General features: G+C 45.3%; 1 long non-coding RNA gene across 3 annotated transcripts; it reads left to right on the forward strand.

Annotated features, from left to right (window-relative positions):
* Positions 1–1,275: 1,275 nt before the first annotated feature.
* Positions 1,276–19,851, forward strand: LOC132353024 (uncharacterized). 3 transcript variants are annotated; one of them, XR_009498930.1, is made up of 5 exons: positions 1,276–2,855; positions 3,651–3,780; positions 11,026–11,102; positions 13,300–13,437; positions 17,778–19,851. It is a non-coding gene; the product is annotated as an uncharacterized LOC132353024 (long non-coding RNA). The 3 variants fall into 3 exon arrangements; XR_009498929.1 differs by having other exon boundaries at positions 3,654–3,780; XR_009498931.1 differs by having other exon boundaries at positions 3,654–3,780; positions 13,349–13,437.
* Positions 19,852–20,040: the final 189 nt, after the last annotated feature.

The following is a 20,040-nucleotide window of genomic DNA, read 5'->3' on the forward strand; positions in this document are numbered from 1 at the left end:
TTGAACACCAGCTACTCTGTTGCAGTTGCATTTTCTTGGTCCTGAACACACTCTTCTACATAACACACCCATGTCAGCAGAAGACCAGATCTCTGGAGAGAGTTGTTTCCAAAGGAAGGAGTTGTAGACCCTTTCCTCCCCGTGCCGCACCCAGTGGTGGTGTATTTAACCTCGTGAGTCCTCCCCTGTTCTGTGATCTTTAGAGGCCCGGTTCTGCTAAGCAACCCATTCTCAACCTGTACCCAACTCTTTGGTCCCCAGAACAATCCCACTGATTGTTCCTGGGTTTGTCCCACACACACTTTTCTACAGGTTACCCTTCTCACCGGAATCAACATGCACTTCACCAGCATTTCTTTCTTTCAGGTTGTTGGTGTGGAGTGGAGGATAAGGAGGCATCTTCTGAGCACAGCATTTCTGCCAAGTAATGCCACAGGATAGGACTCTGAAAGCAGGTCTGTCTCCCCAGAAGGCCCACCTCTGTGAGATGTGTGGACCCATGTTGAGAGACAGTTTGCACTTGGTTGAACACCAGGAAACACATCACAGGCAGAAACTGCACATGTGTGGGGCATGTGGAAAACAATTTCCTCTCACTGCAGACCTTTATCAGCTGCACAAGCAGTGTGTTGGAGAGAAATGCTTCAAAAGCAGCATGAGCAGAGCCTTATTCTTGAAGAGCTGCTAATTCCATGTGTTAGGGAAGTCCTTTACCTGTAAGGAGGTTGGGAAGGACTTTCTGGCCAGCTCGGGACATCTTCAGCAACAGGCCACTCACATCAGGGAGAAGTCAAACAGTGGACCGGAGTGTGTGGTGGACTTCCACAGTGTAAACAGCCATTACAACCGGCTAGAGTGCATGAAAGCTTGCAGCCCCAAACACACCCTTGTTCAGCACCAGAGTCCTCAAGAGGGAAAGATCTTACAGGTGCCGTGAGTGTGGGAAATCCTTTAGAAAAAACTGTAGCCTCAGGGAGCATTTGAGAGTTCACAATAGAGAAAAGCCTTATGAGTGTGGGGAAGGTGGAAAATTATTTAGCAAGAAGTACAACCATATCATGCATCAAAAAGTTCACCCTGGTGAAAAGCCATATGAGTGCAGTGAACGTGGGGAATCTTTTAGCCAGAGCTCTCGCCTCATTAGACACCAGAGAATTAATGCTGGAGAAAGGCCTTATGAGTGCAGTGAATGGAAAGTCCTTTACCTTCAACCCCAATCTCCTAAAATACCAGAATGTTCACAAGGAATAAAGGCCTTTACATAATATAGGTAAGTCTGTTATGGACTGAATTGTGTCCCTTAAGATTCATATGTTCAAGCCCTAACAGCCAATGTAACTATGTTTTTAGGTATGCCCTATAAGAAGATAACTAAGGACAAATGAGGTCATAAGAACGGGGTCCTAATCCAGTGTGACTTGTGTCCGTGGAAGAAGACAAGGCACCAGAAGGTGCTCACTTTCTCGCTGTATTCACGAACAGAGGAAAGGCCATTTAATGACACACCAAGAAAGTGGTTGATTAGAAGTCAGAAAGAAAGGCCTCACCAGAAACCATTCCTGATGGCACCTTGGTCTTAGACTCCCAGCCTCTAGAAATAGGAGAATATACATTTCTTTAAGCCACCCAGTCTGTGGTATTTTGTTGTGGCAGCCTGAAAAGAGACAAAGATGCAAAGAAGGTACCTCATTGTATTCTGTTTTTGCCGTACTGATAACAGTAGACGCAAATAACCTTGAGAATGTATAGAATAGTAAAGCATAGTGAAATAATTAGGAAGTTACAAATTTTAAGAGTTACCTTTGCTTTTTAAACAGCTTTACTGAAGTACAATCAGTTGTCATTCACGCTAGTCATGTTCTCTAATTCACTGAATCAGTGAATATAGAGCCGTTGTTCCTAGGGGAAATCTGGAATTAGGTTCCTGAGAGCCTCTGGTCACAATGTTTTTGTCAACAGGTCAGTACATAACATGGTTTTCCATGTGTTTCTGTTTAAAGACAACTCATTTACTGTATACTGTTGATTCGTTAACACTGAAATCATGGCCAACAGCATGATGATTCATGCCTGAACAATGCTTACCTAACATGTATTTTCTTTAAGCCCCATTTTTTGGGCTTAGGAACTCTAGGCGGCACGTAAGCGCCAGGTTTGGAGGCCATTTTGGACCACAAAACCACCAAGAAGTGTAAAAATGTAAGTATTGATTTGGGGGGTTTCCAGTTTTGGCAGGTAGGCAAATTTACAAATACAGAATCCATGAAAAATGAGGATTGACTAATTGTCTTGCCATAAATTGTGCATACTTAAAGATATACTCAGGCTGAAACTTGTGCTTTTTCACCATTTTATGGACTCACCAAGACTTTGTGAGGACTTTGGTGGAGTCTAGGATGTTTCATTCAGCCAGGTGCATATGATCAGGGGCAAATTCAGTCATCTGTGAGTCACCAGACCTGGGGTGGGTTATCAGTGGGCCTGGGCTTTGAATGATGGTTGGATGGACAGAGGAAGGGTGTGATTTCTGAGGGCACAGCAAGTGCAGGAAAAGCAGATAGGACCATGGGTAGCTGAGATCCACACATGGTTCTCTGTGGCTGCGTCTGAGCCAAGGAGTTGAATGAGACCTGCATGGAGTGATTTGGGGCTGTGGTTGCTAACAGGAACCATGGGAAGTCTGTAGTCATACTGGATCCTCTCTGAATTTGTCAAGGATATTCTGGATGCTGTCTGCCAAGTTGTGTTGTAAGTTCTAAAATTAAGGCCAATAGATAAGCTGCCTTGGCATCTGGTGAAACAAGGATGCCCTCAAATGGCCGTGGTGCAAGTTTCCCTCCACATGCTTCTCACAGGTAATGTCTCCTAACCTTACAACCCTTTTTATCAAAGGGAGCAGGCACAGTTCCTGCTTATCCCTTTGTAGTGAGTTTCAGTTCCCTACCAGCCTGCAGAGTCATTTAAACAAGCCAATCATGTCCTCTTGCGGGAAGCAGGGCACCATACCCTCTCGATCCCAAAGAGACTGCATCCCACAGCCCTTGGTTTTTCACTCCGCCAGTGTGTGGCCTTCCCATGGCCTTGTGTGTTGTCTCCCACATGTTAATATGTGGTTAATAAATGGCTGTTGATTACATCTGGCCAGTGTCAGGGGTCATGTGTTTGGCCACACCCTTAGGGTGGGAATTATACCCTCACCAGTGGGGTTATGAGGAGGTGACTGAAATACGAGTAACAAGACGCCTACAGTAGGGGGTACTGATGCTGGTGGCCGTGGGCATGGGACTGTGAGGGATGCGCGTCGGACAGGGAGCACGTCTGATGGTCTAGAGCACTGCACTGGAAACCACATGACTGTGGCCACACCCGGGCAATAGCCTGTGGAGGTGGTACATCCTTCTGTGCTTGTCCCAGAGCTTAGCTGTTGATTGCCCATGTGCCTCCTGCTGCTGATGGCTTTGCCCAGTGATCAATGGACCCCTGAGGAGACAGAGGCACCAGTGGTACCAGGGCCTGGTTTCTTCTCTGAGTTGGGGAGGTTGGGAGGAGGATGGGCATATGGTAGATGTGGGGGTGGGTGGGTTGGTGGAGAATGGATTGTAGCTTCTTGGGAGTGGGGCTGTTTGTGGTTTCATCTGTCACCATCATAGCAGGATGGCGTGACCTTTGAAGATGTGGCTGTGACCTTTTCCGGGGAGGAATGGGGTCTCCTTGATGAGTCTCGGAGATGCCTGTACCGTGATGTGAAGCTGGAGAACTTGGCACTTAGAGCCTCCCTGGGTAAGAACCTCAGATCCACCCCTGTGTCCTTCCCCTTTCCCCAGTGGCAGCTCTGTCCTTCTCTCATCAGGACCACGGATACTGCTTCCTTTTCCATTTCCCTGGGTTGCTGCTGTGGTTGGTTGGGATGAGGTGTGAGCACTGCCTTCTGCTCTCCTTGAGCAGCCCCGACACCTGCTTCCTGTGGTGTCACGTGGAAGGTGTCAGAGGCAGAGGTTTTGCAGTCACCTTAATGGACCCCCCCTTGTTTGGCCTTGCCCTGGCCAGGTAACTGTCCAGATCCAAGGCACCTGTGTACACCAGGTTCTAATTTTTTCCTCTAGCTGACATTTCCTCATGCCTGCCTGTCAGGAATTGTCATCGCTGACATGGTCACTACTCATGTGGACCGTGGTCTGTTCTTGAAAACCCGCCTCTGAAATTCTCTTTTTATTTTAATTAATTAATTAATTAATTTATTTATTTATTTATTTATTTGGCTGCGTTGGGTCTTCGTTGCTGTGCGCAGGCCTCCTCTAGTTGTGGCGAGCGGGGGCTACTCTTTGTTGCTGTGTGTGGGCTTCTCATTGCGGTGGCTTCTCTTGTTGCGGAGCACGGGCTCTAGGTGTGCGGGCTTCAGTAGTTGTTGCTCGCGGGCTCTAGAGCGCAGGCTCAGTAGCTGTGGCACACGGGCTTAGCTGCTCCGTGGCATGTGGGATCTTCCCGGGCCAGGGCTCGAACCCATGTCCCCTGCATTGGCAGGCGGATTCTTAACCACTGTACCACCAGGGAAGTTCCTCTTTTTTTATTTTTATTTTAAATTTAATGTTAATTTTATCGAAGTGTAGTTGATTTACAATATTATGTTAGTTTTAGGTGTACAGCAAAGTGATTTAGTTATATATATATTTTTTGTTTTTCTCAGATTATTTTCCATTGTAGGTTATTACAAGATATTGAGTATAGTTCCCTGTGCTCTACAGAAGGTCCTGTTGCTTATCTATTTTATATATAGTGTTGTGTATCTGTTAATCCCATACTTCTAGTTCACCCTTTCCCCCCCTTCCCATTTGTCAACCATAAGTTTTTTTTTCTAAGTCTGTGAGTCTCTTTCTGTTTCATTATTAGATTCATTTTTATTATTTGTTAGATTCTACATGTAAGTGATACATAATATTTGTCTTTCTCTGACTTCATTTAGTATGATATTCTCTAGGTCCATCCATGTTGCTGCAAATGGCATTATTTCATTCTTTTTTATGGCTGAGTAATATTCCATAGTGAGTATGTGTTGTGTATATGTGTGTGTGTGCATCACATCTCCTTTATCCATTCATCTGCTAATGGACACTTAAGTTGCGTCCATGTCCTGGCTATTGTAAATAGTGCTGCTATGAACACTGGGGTGTATGTATCTTTTCGAATTATGTTGTTCTCCAGATATATGCCCAGGAGTGGGATTGTTAGATCATATGGTAGCTCAATTTTTAGGTTTTTTGAGGAACCTGCATACGGTTTTCCATGGTGGCTGCACCAATTTACATTCCCACCAGCAGTGTAGGAGGGTTCCCTTTTCTCCACACCCTCTCCAGCATTTGTTATTTGTGGACTTTTTTTTTTTTTTTAATTTATTTTATTTATTTATTTTTGTCTGCTTTGGGTCTTTGTTGCTGCACATGGGCTTTCTCTAGTTGTGGTGAGTGGGGGCTACTCTTCGTTGTGGTGCACGGGCTTCTCATTGCCGTGGCTTCTCTTGTTGCGGAGCATGGGCTGTAGGCGTGCAGGCTTCAGTAGTTGTGGTGCACGGGCTTTGTTGCTCTGCGGCATGTGGGATCTTCCCAGACCAGGGCTCGAACCCGTGTCCCGTGCATTGGCAGGCGGATTCTTTACCACTGTGCCACCAGGGAAGTCCCTAAAATTTTCCAGTTCTTAAGGATACACTCCAGAGATGTTTTTTCTGGCTTAGAAGGGGATCCTCCCATGTTGAGCAACCTACAACCGAGCGTTCCTAGAAATGGAATCTGGCGTCCCGGAAACATTTACCAGGAGGCTTTAACTTGAAGGGGTCAGAGCATCCTCCGAATTCCTTTCGAACCTAATGGGGTTTTCAGTGTCTTCTGCTCTCCCATCGCCCAACCAGATGTCTGTGGTCAACCCAGTACCTTTCACGAGGGTCCCCAGGGGTTGGGGGTGGGGACGTTTGAACCAGTGCCAGTGCGTTGCCAGGATTCTCCCTGAGGGGGATCTGTTGTTTATAAAGCCTATGTCCTATAACAAGTTTCCCTACACTGGGGTGTATTCCTCACGCTTGAGCATCTACAGAGTTTATAATATGGGCTTCTGGGCAGCGGCCAGCCTGATAGGCTGTCCATAGCAGTGTATGGCCTGCCAAGGTCTGGAGTGAAGGGGGTCCGATAGATTCAAAGAGGAATCCTTGGAGAAAGTGGAGCTGGGCAAGGGGTTCAAGACCCGAGTCCGGGAAACAGAGAAATTCTTCAGATTTTTGGAAGTTGGGTGAGGTGAGAGACTAGACAGCAGAAGAACCCCAAATCCTTTCCCGTCTGTTTGGTGGCTATGAAAAAACTGGGGAGAGCCTGATGATTCCATCTGCCACAGGCAACAGCGAGCTTGGACAATGTTTTCCATGTAGTTTAACACACCAAGTGAACCCAGCTAGTTTAGGATCTCTCTTTGGGATGCTCCAGGGGCCCTTTGAAGCACCCCAAAGTTAGCTGGAGTTCAAAGAATCTGATATTTGGAAAGTCTGTTCAAAGTTTTCAAAAGTTTTAAAACACCTCGTCAGAGAGGATCATACCCAAAAGATTAAAAGCAGGGCCTGGGACAGAAATGGGTACACCCACATTCCAAGCAGCATGAATCACAATACCAAGAGGCAGATGCCACCCAAGTGTCCATCGATGGATGAATGGATAAACTACATGTGATATCCACACAAAGGAATGTCATTCAGCCTTAACAACAAAGGAAATTCTGACAACTCCTACAGCATATACGAACCTCAAAGGCATGATGATCAGTGAAATAGCCCTGTCACTTTAAAAGGACACACATGATGAGTTACCACATACAGGAGGTATCCAGAGAAGTACAATTCAAAGGCATAAAGTAGAATGTGGGTGCCAGGGACTGAGGGGAATTAGTGTTCAATCAAAGTACAGCGTTTCACTGGTGAAAGTGGAAAAGATCTGGACGTGGATGGTGAGGATATTTGTACAACAACGTGCCTGTGGTTAATGCCATAGGACTGTGTACTGAAAATGGTTCAGATGCTAAATGTGATGCCCATTTAGTCACAACAAACAATGAATGAAGTACTGATCTGTGTTATCATACAGAAAAGGCCACCCAGATCATACTCATGTTGTGTGCTCTCAATCCATCAAGGTTGTGAAAAGGAGGGAAAGGATCTGTTAATGTTTCAGAAAAAGAAACCTGGATCAGAATGGAAAAAGACATTTCCCTAGCGTTGGGGAACCTGGTGAAAGTGGACGTGGGCCTGTGGATTGGATTATAATATGGAAACCATAAAAATGTCCTCACTTGGAGGTCACGTGCTGCTTCCCTGGAAGAGGATTTCTGCTTTGCATAAAACACAATATAGAATTCAGTGTGAAATGGCAAATGTGAGTCTTTTCTACTGTTAGGGACAATTTTCTAGACTTTGGAAATTATTGCAGAGTCAATTACTTTTCAAAACAACCATGTCAATGAAGGGACAGAAAAGTAGAGAAGATGTCATAGTTTGTTATGGAGGCCAAGCCCTACCCAGATCCTGCTCCCCAAAGTGATGATTCAGTTCACCGCTGTAGGATGGCAGAGGTTGGAGGGGCACGGCGGGAAGATTATGTTAGTAGCCACCATGTCTTGGTGTTCTGGATGACCTGGATGTTGTAGAAACAGTGGTATTTCTATGTAGGTTTTTTTTTTTTAATAGTTTTATTTATTTATTTATTTATTTATTTTTGGTTGCGTTGGGTCTTCGTTTCTGTGCGAGGGCTTTCTCTAGTTGCGGCAAGTGGGGGCCACTCTTCATCGCAGTGCGCGGGCCTCGCTATCGCGGCCTCTCTTGTTGCGGAGCGCAGGCTCCAGACGCGCAGGCTCAGTAATTGTGGCTCACGGGCCTAGTTGCTCCGCGGCATGTGGGATCTTCCCAAACCAGGGCTTGAACCCGTGTCCCCTGCATTGGCAGGCAGATTCTCAACCACTGCGCCACCAGGGAAGCCCAGTGTTCCTATACACTAATAATGAAACATCAGAGAGAGAAATGAAGAAAACCATCCCATTTACAATAGCATCAGAAGGACATAACCCCTAGGAATAAATGTAACCCAAGAAGTGAAAGACCCGCAAACCTGCCCACAGAGAGGCCAGGCCTCTGCTCCTGGCTCCGGGTGGTCACCTTGCATCAGACGGGAGTCTCTGTGCTCCGTGGTCTTTACACTGGGCTGGTCTGTGCTGACGGCGTGACGCATGGTTGGGCTTCCTGAGCCCCTCACAGGCGCTGGAGTCAAACTCCAGCCACACGGGGTTCCCCACGTCAACGTGGCGGACCTCAGTGACACCCTGCACCCCAGGACTCAGGTCGCTTCCCTAGGTGGCCACACCTGATGGACCCCCAACTCTCCTCCTGACCTCTGCTCTCAGCTGATGTTATCTGATTTCTTTCACCATAACAAATCCTGAGCCTGAGTATAAAGCTTCAGTGAGTCCTGGGAGCCTCTAAGAAAAAAACCTGGGGTGGTCTAGGGGCTCCCAGTCTTGCAGTTGGGGTCAGAAGTGGGGTGGTCTCAGAGCCCTAGAACTTGCAGGGCCCCTCTACCAGGCACGGTGTAGGAGACCCCTGAGTCTAGTGCCCTCGCCATATGGGGCATCCTAGGCCTGTGGATCAGGAAGAGGCCTGCTCCCTCTCCTCCTTGGCTGAGTCTCTGGCTTTTGTAAAATGCCCTGGGGGCCGAGGGGGTGGGGGAGAGTTGGAAAATCACCCCGCCCTTATCTAAACCTCCCTCCCATTAGGGGCAGCCCCCTGCACCTACACTGTTTGCACAAACCATGTGGTTCGTGCTGAACAAGGCTCCCCTTCTGGGCCCTGGCATTTGGGAGGGTGAGGGTGGAAATCACGTGACCAGCCCCCAGCTGAGTGCCAAGTCTCTAATGAGCTTCCCTGGGGGAAATGTCATGGTTTTTATCCTTTGTCACTGGGGTAAGAGACGTTCTCGAGACCCTTGAGGAAAGGAGGGGTCACGAAGAAGCTGGCACAGGGATCCCCCTTTGCATCCCTACTGCATGTCCTGACCCATCTTAGCCTTGAGCACACAGCATGTGCTGAGCCCCGTGACCTCCCAGCAAGTCCCCGAAGGTGAGGGAGGCCCTGCAGACCCCACCCCTTTCCTCCACGTCTAGTAGGTGGAAGACCCACTTCTTGCCATTCTGGGAGCAGTTCTAGAGCTGATATGGGAGCAGTTCTGGGGTTTTGTGGGCTGAGCCCCTGTTGCTATGCCCCCACTTCCCCACAAGAGCCTCCAGAGCAAGCTGTTTGCCCTGTTGCCTGAATGCCCACCCCCCCACCAATATTCTCAGGAAAGAATCAGGGGTTTCTGTAGCAGCATCTGCAGGCAGCTCTGCATCTCCAGGTGCCCTATCCCCCCAGCAGGAAGAATCCCACCACGTTTTCCTCAACTTTCCCTCCCAGGGTGGAACCTCCCAGCAGTTCTTGGGGAAACCGAGCTACCCTTCATGTGGATGCAGGTCTGCATTTTCCGAAGCCAAAGCCCTGGCCGGTCCTGCGGAGACCTAATCCCTGTCAGCTGTGCACAGGGCCAAGCCTGTGTGCAGAAGAGGCAGGTCCCGCGCTGGTGAGAGAGGCCGGCTTGTCGCCCTCCGCTGGCCACCTGGGAAAATGCAAGCAGCACCCACTCCCACTTCAGGGGAGGCTGAGTTCCCTGTGGGCAGCCCCGCTCAATGCACTACACTCTGCAGATTCCAAGGGACAGAGGCCAATATCCCAGGACTTCTGGAACCTAATTACAGGAGAATTAGGAACCACGTGCCACGAAACGAATGTAGGCACAGGCTTTACAACTCGCACCAAAAGTCACTCCAAATTGTCCACAGGCAAATTTAAAATATAAAACTTTAAAAATTATAGAAGATCATATAGAAGAAAATTGACATGGCCATGGTTTTGGTCACATAGATCACGAGCTTTGATGTCTAACACCACGTGAGAAGCCCTCACACAAAAGGGAAAAAATTAATAACGTACTTTATAAAATTGAAAATTGTACTTGGTGAAATACCTTATTCTGAAAGCCAAAAGACAAGCCAGAAACTGGGAGAAAAATATTTGCAAACTACATATGTGATAAAGAATTTATACTCACATAATATGAAGTGCTATAAAACAAATAGCTACATTCAAAGCGAGTCTGCAGCACAGGAGCCAGCGCCCACCTGCTGTCCTCCTTGCTCTACGTGAGCCCACGCAGGGTTTCAGGAGCCCACAGTGTCTCCTGGTTCTCATCTCACCCCAGCACTGCCCAAGGGTGAGGAAGCAACTGTGTGCTGGTGGCAAAGAGGATGCTCGTTCCACAGCCCCTCCCACTGCAAGGGCTCTTTTACACAGGCCCCTCCCAGGATATGGAGCTCACCTGAGCAGGCACCCAGCAGCCCACGGGGCTAAGGTGGGCAGGCACCTTCCAGAACATGGGACTCACCTGGGCAGCCCATGGGGCTTATCACGTCTCCCTCCACGGGGTCTTCCAGAGACTTCCACTGCAGCCGGGGCACCAGGCCTCTGTCTCCACCCACCACCCCTCCTCTCCCTGACTCCTGGGTTCCTCTCATTAGGAGAGGGTCTTCTTGAAGTTATCTCCCACTCATGGACCGTATAAAATGATTAGAAAACAAGCCAGAGCTGCAGCCCCTTGTCTATCCTGACCCTCAGGACCCCACACCTGTTCCTTGGACCTGGCCGGTGCAGCAAGGCCCATTTTGAGTAACTCTGAGCCCCTGAGGGGCGAGGATTGGCTGACCTGGGCAGCCTGACCCGGACGGCCAGCCCTCCCCAGGTGTGCCTGGGTTGAGGTCAATATAAACACCCCCTCCAGGCAAGAGTACCTGCAGCTGTGCCTGACGCCATATTCTCTGCCCCGTCAGCAGTCTCGGGGCCGGGCTGGTGGGAGGGAGTAGGGCCCACGGCTTTGTGGGTGGCCCAGTGTGAGTGGGCCTCTGTTGGACTTTCCGCAGGAGTTGCTGGGCTGCCACCTGCTAAAGAAGAGGATGTGTCACCCATACCTGTCGTTGGAATTTCTCCCCGGGCAGAGGTGAGGAAGGAAAAAAGCAGTGGGGGCCGGGACAGGAGGGGTACCTCAGGCAGGGAAATGGAAAGCTTCCACAAGAGCGCCCGGGGCCAGGACCATCCTGGCTGGCCTGCAGGCACCAGCTCGGCCTGCGTGCTGTCGCTGGTGTGACTCCAAGACCTTTCCTCTAGGCTTTAAAGTCTTTGTACATATTCAGGTGTTTTACCTGGGAAGGGTGGGAAAAGTTCAGCAGCAGCTGGCCTGGGGCTCAGCTCACGTTTACTCAGAGATGCCTCCTCATGGTCCCCCAGCTTTGCAATGAGGACGGTCCTGGTTGGGGGGCTGCTGGCTGCATGGGAGACGATTCCCCACCTGTGACCAACTTCAGAATTGTTTACCACTGGAGCAAGTGTCCTGATAGGGTTCCGGCACCCTTAGGGATGGGCTTCCGACTGACCCCTCAACGTTCTGGTGTCCAGCCACTGCTTTAGGATTTCTGGGGCCCAATGCTGACTCTAAGGGTTCTGTAATCCAACCTCTATCTGCCTTTAGTGAGACCCACACTTCCAGGATCCTACAGAGCAGGGTCTGTGTGACTGTTCTGTGGCTTCTGTTAACAAATGACCACAAGCTGGGTGGGGTGGTTTAAAACAACAGGAATTCATCCTCCCCCAGTCCTGGAGACCAGATGTATGAATCAAGGTGTGGGCCGGGCCATGCTCCCTCTGGAGGCTCCAGGGGAGTGTTCTTTCTGCCTCTCCTGGATTCTGGGGGCTCCAGGCATCCCTGGGTTTGTGGCCGCCTTTCTCCCATCTCTGCCTCCGTCTTCACGTGGCTTCCCCGTGCCTCTCCTCTTCCGTCTCATATAAAGACACTTATTGGATTTAGAGCCACCCTCATCCAGGATGTCCTCATCTCAGATCCTTCACTAATTCTGCAAAGACCTTTTTCCCAGACAGGGTCCCTTCACACGTTCTGAGGGACACATCTTTTGGGGCCACCATTCAACCCACTATCTTTGTGTAAAATAACCCTCTCATTTTAGGAGGTGACTGAGGTCCCACATAGACTGGCAGTGGCAGCAGCCATGGGGGTGGGGGTCTGGGGAGAATGAGGACCCTGAAAACACCCTGGATGGGGTAGGGTGAGTGGCCAGGCTACCTCCCAGCTTGCCTTTCGGTTTTTCACTTCGATGTTGGGGCAGCGTTGGCCTCACCACTGGGTTTTGTTTGTTTTGAAGCAGTCAGATAATCAGACTTTCTATGTGGCTTCTCCACTTATGACATACTTGGAAAGACCTTCTCTATTCTGATAATATAAAAATTATTATTCCTCGAGTTCTTCTACTACTGTTCTTCTGTTTTTTGGTTTCTGGTTTCACATCTTTGGTCCAGCTGGAGTGTGTGTGTATGTGTGTGTGTCTATCAGGTGTGAAATAGGAGGCTTTTTTCCTAAATGACTACCTAATTTTCTCAATACCAGTCAATGAAAGACCCCTCTTTTCCCAACTATCTGCAATATTTATTTTCTACTAAAGTCACGTATGATTTTGGGTCTATGTCGGGCATTTTTATTGTTTTGTTCATCTGTCTGAGAATCCATGCATCAATGCCATTCCAAGGCAGATATCTTTTCACACTCGTGAGATCTTTGAATCAGGAGGCATCTAACAAGTCATAGCCTAATAGCCAGAGTTTTTCTTAGTGGCACATGAACCAGTGATGCACCTTATAGTACAGTGTCCTAGATTCAACAAGATGGTAATAATTGTGGCTGTAAAATACGTTTTACCTCCTGGTAGGCCTTATCACACCTCATTACTTGGGCCCACCTTTTTCCCCCTCAGGGTTTTCCTAGGTATTCTTGCTCATTTTTCTGTATGAAATTTAGAATCAGATTATTCTGAAAATAAACCTGAATGGTTTTTAATTAGGATTGCATTAGATGATAGACTAATAAGTGACATTTATATGACATTCAGTCTGACCACTAAGAACATTATGTGTCTTCACAATGACCCAAGTACTTGTATGTGTGTATATCCCTCCAGAGAGTGTGGAAGTTTCCTTTACGTTCATTCTGTAAATACTGGGCGTCTATATTGGAGATGCAGCATTAGACATCACAGACTCAAATTCCTGCCCTCAGATTTTTGCCTACATGAGATCATGAAGACATTCTCCTACGTCATGTTCTGGTTTTTCTTACCTTTCCCATTTAGATCCACTATTCACTTGGAATTGACTCTTGATGAATTTTATTCCATCTAGATGGTCAGTTGATGAAGCACCATTTACTGAGAATCTGCTTCACTGCTCACCAGTACTCATATCGTAATAAAGCAAGTGCTCATATATGGGTAGGTATAGATGTATTTCAAAATCAGAATCAGCTTTATTTTTCAATTCAGATCTGGAGTTTGTGGAAAAGGAAGGAGCAAAGAATGACCCTGTTGGTTGGGCCTGAGAAACAAGAAGAGGTGTCAAATATGGGGGAGGCACCTGGAGGAACAGAGTGGGGGTGGAAAGTCATAGTTTTGGACGAGGGTGAGGTTGAGGCAGTTCTTAGACATCAAAGTGAAGATGTAGGATAGGCAGGTGGAGATGAAAGTACCAAATTACATCTCTGAGAACGATTACCTTTACAAAATTTAAATCTTAATACTTTTTTTAAAAGATTTTTTTGATGTGGACCATTTTTAAAGTTTTTATTAAATTTGTTACAGTATTGCTTCTGTTTTATGTTTTTTTTTTTGGCCGTGAGGGATGTGGGTTCTTAGCTCCCTGACCAGGGATCGAACCCGCACCCCCTGCATTGGAAGGCGAAGTCTTAACCATTGGACTGTGAGGGAAGTCCCAATCTTTATGCTTTTTTGCTTTCAGTTCTTTTGCTGAAATTAAAAACTGCCATTACTGTTTCTTTTTATTTCTTTGAGAATTGGTAATTTTAAGTGTATAATTTTACACTTTTTTAAAGTGTATAATTTTTTTTTTTTAAATAAATTTATTTATTTATTTAATTTTGGCTGTGTGGGGTCTTCGTTTCTGTGCGAGGGCTTTCTCCAGCTGCGGCGAGCGGGGGCCACTCTTCATCGCGGTGCGCGGGCCTCTCACTATCGCGGCCTCTCTTGTTGCGGAGCACAGGCTCCAGACGCGCAGGCTCAGCAGTTGTGGCTCACGGGCCTAGTTGCTCCGCGGCATGTGGGATCTTCCCAGACCAGGGCTTGAACCCGTGTTCCCTGCATTGGCAGGCGGATTCTCAACCACTGCGCCACCAGGGAAGCCCCCTAAAGTGTATAATTTTTAAGAGTATAATTCTATGGCATTAATTACATTCAGAATGTTTGCAACCATCACCCCATTTCCAAATTTTTTTCATCACCCCAAACAAAACTCTGTACCCAATCATTCCACTTCTTCCCTCCTCCTAGTTCCTTGTAACCACAAATCTTTCTGTCTCTCAGAATTAGTCTTTTCTAGATATTTGTCCTTTTGCATCCAACTTCTTTCAATGAGCATAATGTTTCTAAAGTTTATGCATGTTGTAGCATGTATCGTAACTTCATTACATTTTATGGCTGAAAGACATTCCACTGTATGTACAGTTGACCTTTGAACAATACAGGAGTAAGAAGCGCTGACCCTCCATGCAGTCAGAAATCTGTGTACACTTTCCAGTCAGCCCTCTGTATCCTCAGTTTCACATCCGTGGATGCAACAACCATGGATAGTGTAGTAGTACATATTTATTGGGAAAAATCCGAGTATAAGTGGACCCCTGCTGTTCAAACCCGTGATGTTTGAGGGTCAACTGTCTAACACGATTGTGTATCCATTCATCTGCCGATGAACAGTTGGGCTGTTTCTACCTTTTGGCTGTTGTGGATAATGCTGCTGTGAACATTCATGTACAAGTATCTGTTGGAATCCCTGTTTGCAGTTCTTTTGGGTATAGACCTAGGAGTAGATTTGTCAGGTCATATGGTAATTTTTTTAAAACTTATTTTTGGCTGCGTTGGGTCTTCGTTGCTGCACGTGGGCTTTCTCTAGTTGCAGCGAGCGGGGGCTGCTCTTCGTTGCAGTGTGTGGGCTTCTCATTGCAGTGGCTTCTCTTGTAGGGCAGGGGCTCTAGACACGTGGGCTTCAGTAGTTGTGGCTCGCGGGCTCTAGAGCGCAGGCTCAGTAGTTGTGGCACATGGGCTTAGTTGCACCAGCATGTGGGATCTTCCTAGACCAGGGCTCGAACCCATGTCCCCTGCATTGGCAGGTGGATTCTTAACCACTGTGCCACTAGGGAAGTCCCTCCTCTAAGAGTTAAAATTACCATATGAGGGCTTCCCTGGTGGCGCAGTGGTTAAGAATCCACCCGCCAATGCAGGGGACATGGGTTTGAGCCCTGGTCTGGGAAGATCCCACACACCACGGTGCAACTAAGCCCATGTGCCACAACTACTGAGCCTGCGCTCTAGAGCCCATGAGCCACAACTACTGAGCCTGCATGCCACAACTACTGAGCCCACGTGCCACAACTGAAGCCCGCGCGCCTAGAGGCCATGCTCTGCAACAAGAGAAGCCACTGCAATGAGAAGCCTGTGCACCACAATAAAGAGCAGCCCCTGCTAGCCGCAACTAAAGAAAGCCTGCCCATAGCAACGAAGTCCAAATGCAGCCATAAATAAATACATACATACATACAAAAAACACTTAGAGGAATGACAAAATCGTTTTCCACAGTGGTTGCATCATTTTACATTCTCGCCAGCCAAGTACAGGGTTCCAATATCTCCACATTCTCCTCCCAACACTTGTTAATTCTCTCCATTCTTGTTATTTTCTGTTGTTGCTGCTTTTTAAATTGTAGCTATCTTAGATGTGAGGTAGTTTCTCATTGTGGGTTTGATGTGTTTTTCTCAAATGACTACTGGTGTGAAGTACCTTTTCATGAGCTTAATATAATCTACATGCAATAAAACTTAAGGGTAGAGCTTCATGACTTCTCACAAATATATATACCCATGTAACAACCACCACAATCGAGATACAGAATATTTCCATCACCCCAAAATATTCCCTTGTCCCCTTCCTAACCATTTCCATCAGCACAAGGCAACCAATGATCTACTAGTCTTCAGAGATTAGATCTACTTTTCTAGAATTTCATACATACCGAATCATGTATATTCCTTTGTGTCTGGCTGCTTTTGTTCAGCATAAGGTTTTTGATATTCTTGGGTATTGTGTGTATCAGCAGTTCATTTCTTTATAAAGCTAAGATTACATTGTATACACATGTGTTGTTCAGCTGTTGGATATTTGGATGTTTTCCAAGTTTGGGCTATTTTGACAAAAACTGTTGTAAACATTCACGTGCAAGTCTTTGCGCACATATTTTTCATTCCCTTTGGCAAAAAATCCTAAAAGTAGAATTACTAGGTCACATTGTATTAACTTTGTTAAGAAACTGCCCAACTGGTTTCCAAAGTGTTGATAACATTCCCATCAGCAGTAGATGAGATTCCCAGTTGCTCCAAGGCCTCACCAACATTTGCTATGTCCATCTTTCTAATTTTATTTATTTATGTGTGTCTTCAGTGGTATCTCATGCTGACTTTAATTTGAATTTCCCTGATGACTAATAATGTTGAACATTATTCCTGTGCTCATTGGTCAACTATTTTTTGTGAAGAGTCTTGAAGTTTTTTGCTCATGTTGGGGGCTTATTTGTCCTATTGTGATCACAGCTCTGGATACAAGAGCTCTTATATTCTGGATATAAGAGCTCTTATATTCTGGATATAAGAGCTCTTATATTCTGGATATAAGTCCTTTGAGAGATACGTATCTCTCCCCCACACATAGACGGACACACGTTGGGCATATTTTATCCTGTTTTCTTGGATGTGTTCGATTGTTTTTGCTTCTATGATTTTGATTATGACCTACTTCAAATTTATTTAGTGGGATAGTTTGATCTTTACTTCTCACTAACACACAGGTTCACTTGGCGATAATTCCCTTGGTGGTAATTCTTTGAGCTATACATTCATTCATTCAAGACCTGTGTACTTTTTCTATAAGTATGTAATACTTAAAATAGCTTATATTTTTTTAAAAAACAAACAAAAAAAGGGACCTCTCTGGTGGTCCAGTGTTTAAGACTCCAAACTTCCAATGCAGGGGAATGGTTTCCATCCTTGGTCAGGGAAGTAAGATCCTCCATGCCTCATGGCCAAAACATTAAATAAATAAATCAAAGAAAAAGAAAAGAAAAAAGAAAAAATACTCAGAGACATTTTCAGTATTAGTTTTCTGAATTTTTAGCTAGAAGAGTCAGATTGAAATGAAAGGCATGATTCATGAGTAAGAGTCTTTTTTTTTAAATTGCTGTGAGAACACTTAAGTCTTTCTAAAAAAGTAATATGTATTCCTGAGATGAAATCAATATTATATTTGCATATTTATTAATAACTGAAGATCACCAGGCTAAGTTAATTAACTCAAGCAAATTTATAAAAATGTCTGGTAATTCCCTGGAGGCCTAGTGGTTAGGAGGCCGTGCTTCCACTGCAGGGGTCATTTCTGGGTACAATTCAAATTTTTAATTTTGCTTTTGGACATTTTAAAACAAATGTCTGTGACAAACCCACAGCCAACGTCATTCTCAATGGTGAAAAACTGAAACCATTTCCTTTAAAATCAGGAACAAGACAAGGATGCCCACTCTCACCACTATTATTCAACGTAGTTTTGGAAGTTTTAGCCACAGCAATCAGAGAAGAAAAAGAAATAAAAGGAATCCAAATTGGAAAAGAAGTAAAACTGTCACTGTTTGCAGATGACGTGATACTATACATAGAGAATCCTAAAGATGCTACCAGAAAACTACTAGAGCTAATCGATGAATTTGGTAAAGTAGCAGGATACAAAATTAATGCACAGAAATCTCTGGCATTCCTATACACTAATGATGAAAAATCTGAAAGAGAAATTAAGGAAACACTCCCATTTACCACTGCAACAAAAACAATAAAATACTTAGGAATAAACCTACTTAAGGAGACAGAGACCTGTATGCAGAAAACTATAAGACACTGATGAAAGAAATTAAAAATGATACAAACAGATGGAGACAGATACCATGTTCTTGGATTGGAAGAATCAACATTGTGAAAATGACTGTACTACCCAAAGCAATCTACAGATTCAGTGCAATCCCTATCAAACTACCAATGGCATTTTTCACAGAACTAGAACAAAAAATTTCACAATTTGTATGGAAACACAAAAGGTCCCAAATAGCCAAAGCAATCTTGAGAAAGAAAAACGGAGCTGGAGGAATCAGGCTCCCAGACTTCAGACTATACTACAAAGCTACAGTAATCAAGACAGTATGGTACTGGCACAAAACCAGAAATATAGATCAATGGAACAGGATAGAAAGTCCAGAGATAAACCCACACATATATGGTCACCTTATCTTTGATAAAGGAGGCAAGAAAATACAATAGAGAAAAGACAGCCCCTTCAATACGTGGTGCTGGGAAAACTGGACAGCTGCATGTAAAAGAATGAAATTAGAACACTTCCTAACACCATACACAAAAATAAACTCAAAATGGATTAAAGACCTAAATGTAAGGCCAGACACTCTAAAACTCTTGGAGGAAAAAACATAGGAAGAACACTCTTTGACATAACTCACAGCAAGATCCTTTTTGACCCATCTCCTAGAGTAAAGGAAATAAAAACAAAAATAAAAAAATGGGAGCTAATGAAACTTAAAAGCTTTTGTACAGCAAAGGAAACTATAAACAAGATAAAAAGACACCCCTCAGAATGGGAGAAAATATTTGTAAACGAAGCAACTGACAAAGGATTAATCTCCAAAATATACAAGCAGTTCATGCAGCTCAATATCAAAAAAAACAAACAACCCAATCCAAAAGTGGGCACAAGATCTAAATAGACATTTCTCCAAAGAAGATACACAGATTGCCAACAAACAAATGAAAGGATGCTCGACATCACTAATTATAAGAGAAATGCAAATCAAAACTACAATGAGGTATCACTGCACACAGGTCAGAATGGCCATCATCAAAAAATCTACAAACAATAAATGCTGGAGAGGGTGTGGAGAAAAGGGAACCCTCTTGCAGTGTTGGTGGGGATGTAAACTGATACAGCCACTATGGAGAACAGTATGGAGGTTCCTTAAAAAACTAAAAATAGAACTACCATACAACCCAGCAATCCCACTACTGGGGATATACCCTGAGAAAACCATAATTCAAAAAGAGTCATGTACCACAATGTTCATTGCAGCTCTATTTACAACAGCCAGGACGTGGAAGCAACCTAGGTGTCCACTGACAGATGAATGGATAAAGAAGATGTGGCATATATATACAATGGAATATTACTCAGCCATAAAAAGAAACGAAATTGAGTTATTTGTAGTGAGGTGGATGGACCTAGAGTCTGTCATACAGAGTGAAGTAAATCAGAAAGAAGAAAACAAATACCGTATGCTAACACATATATATGGAATCTAAAAAAAACCCAAATGGTTTTGATGAACCTAGGGGAAGGACAGGAATAAAGATGCAGATGTAGAGAATGGACTTAAGGACACGGGGAGTGGGAAGGGTAAGCTGGGACGAAGTGAGAGAATGGCATGGACATATATACACTACCAAATGTAAAACAGATAGCTAGTGGGAAGCAGCCGCATAGCACAGGGAGATCTGCTCGGTGCTTTCTGACCACCTAGAGGGGTGGGATAGGGAGGGTGGGAGGGAGACACCAGACGGTGAGGATATACGTATCCATATAGCTGATTCACTTTGTTATACAGCAGAAACTAACACACCATTGTAAAGCAATTATACTCCAATAAAGATGTTAAAAAAATTTTCATATCAAGCTTCATCTTTGTGATATTATTAAAGGTCCTAATTGAA

This window comes from Balaenoptera ricei, chromosome 19 (assembly GCF_028023285.1).
Source record: "Balaenoptera ricei isolate mBalRic1 chromosome 19, mBalRic1.hap2, whole genome shotgun sequence".
Classification (NCBI taxonomy): Eukaryota; Metazoa; Chordata; class Mammalia; order Artiodactyla; family Balaenopteridae; genus Balaenoptera; species Balaenoptera ricei.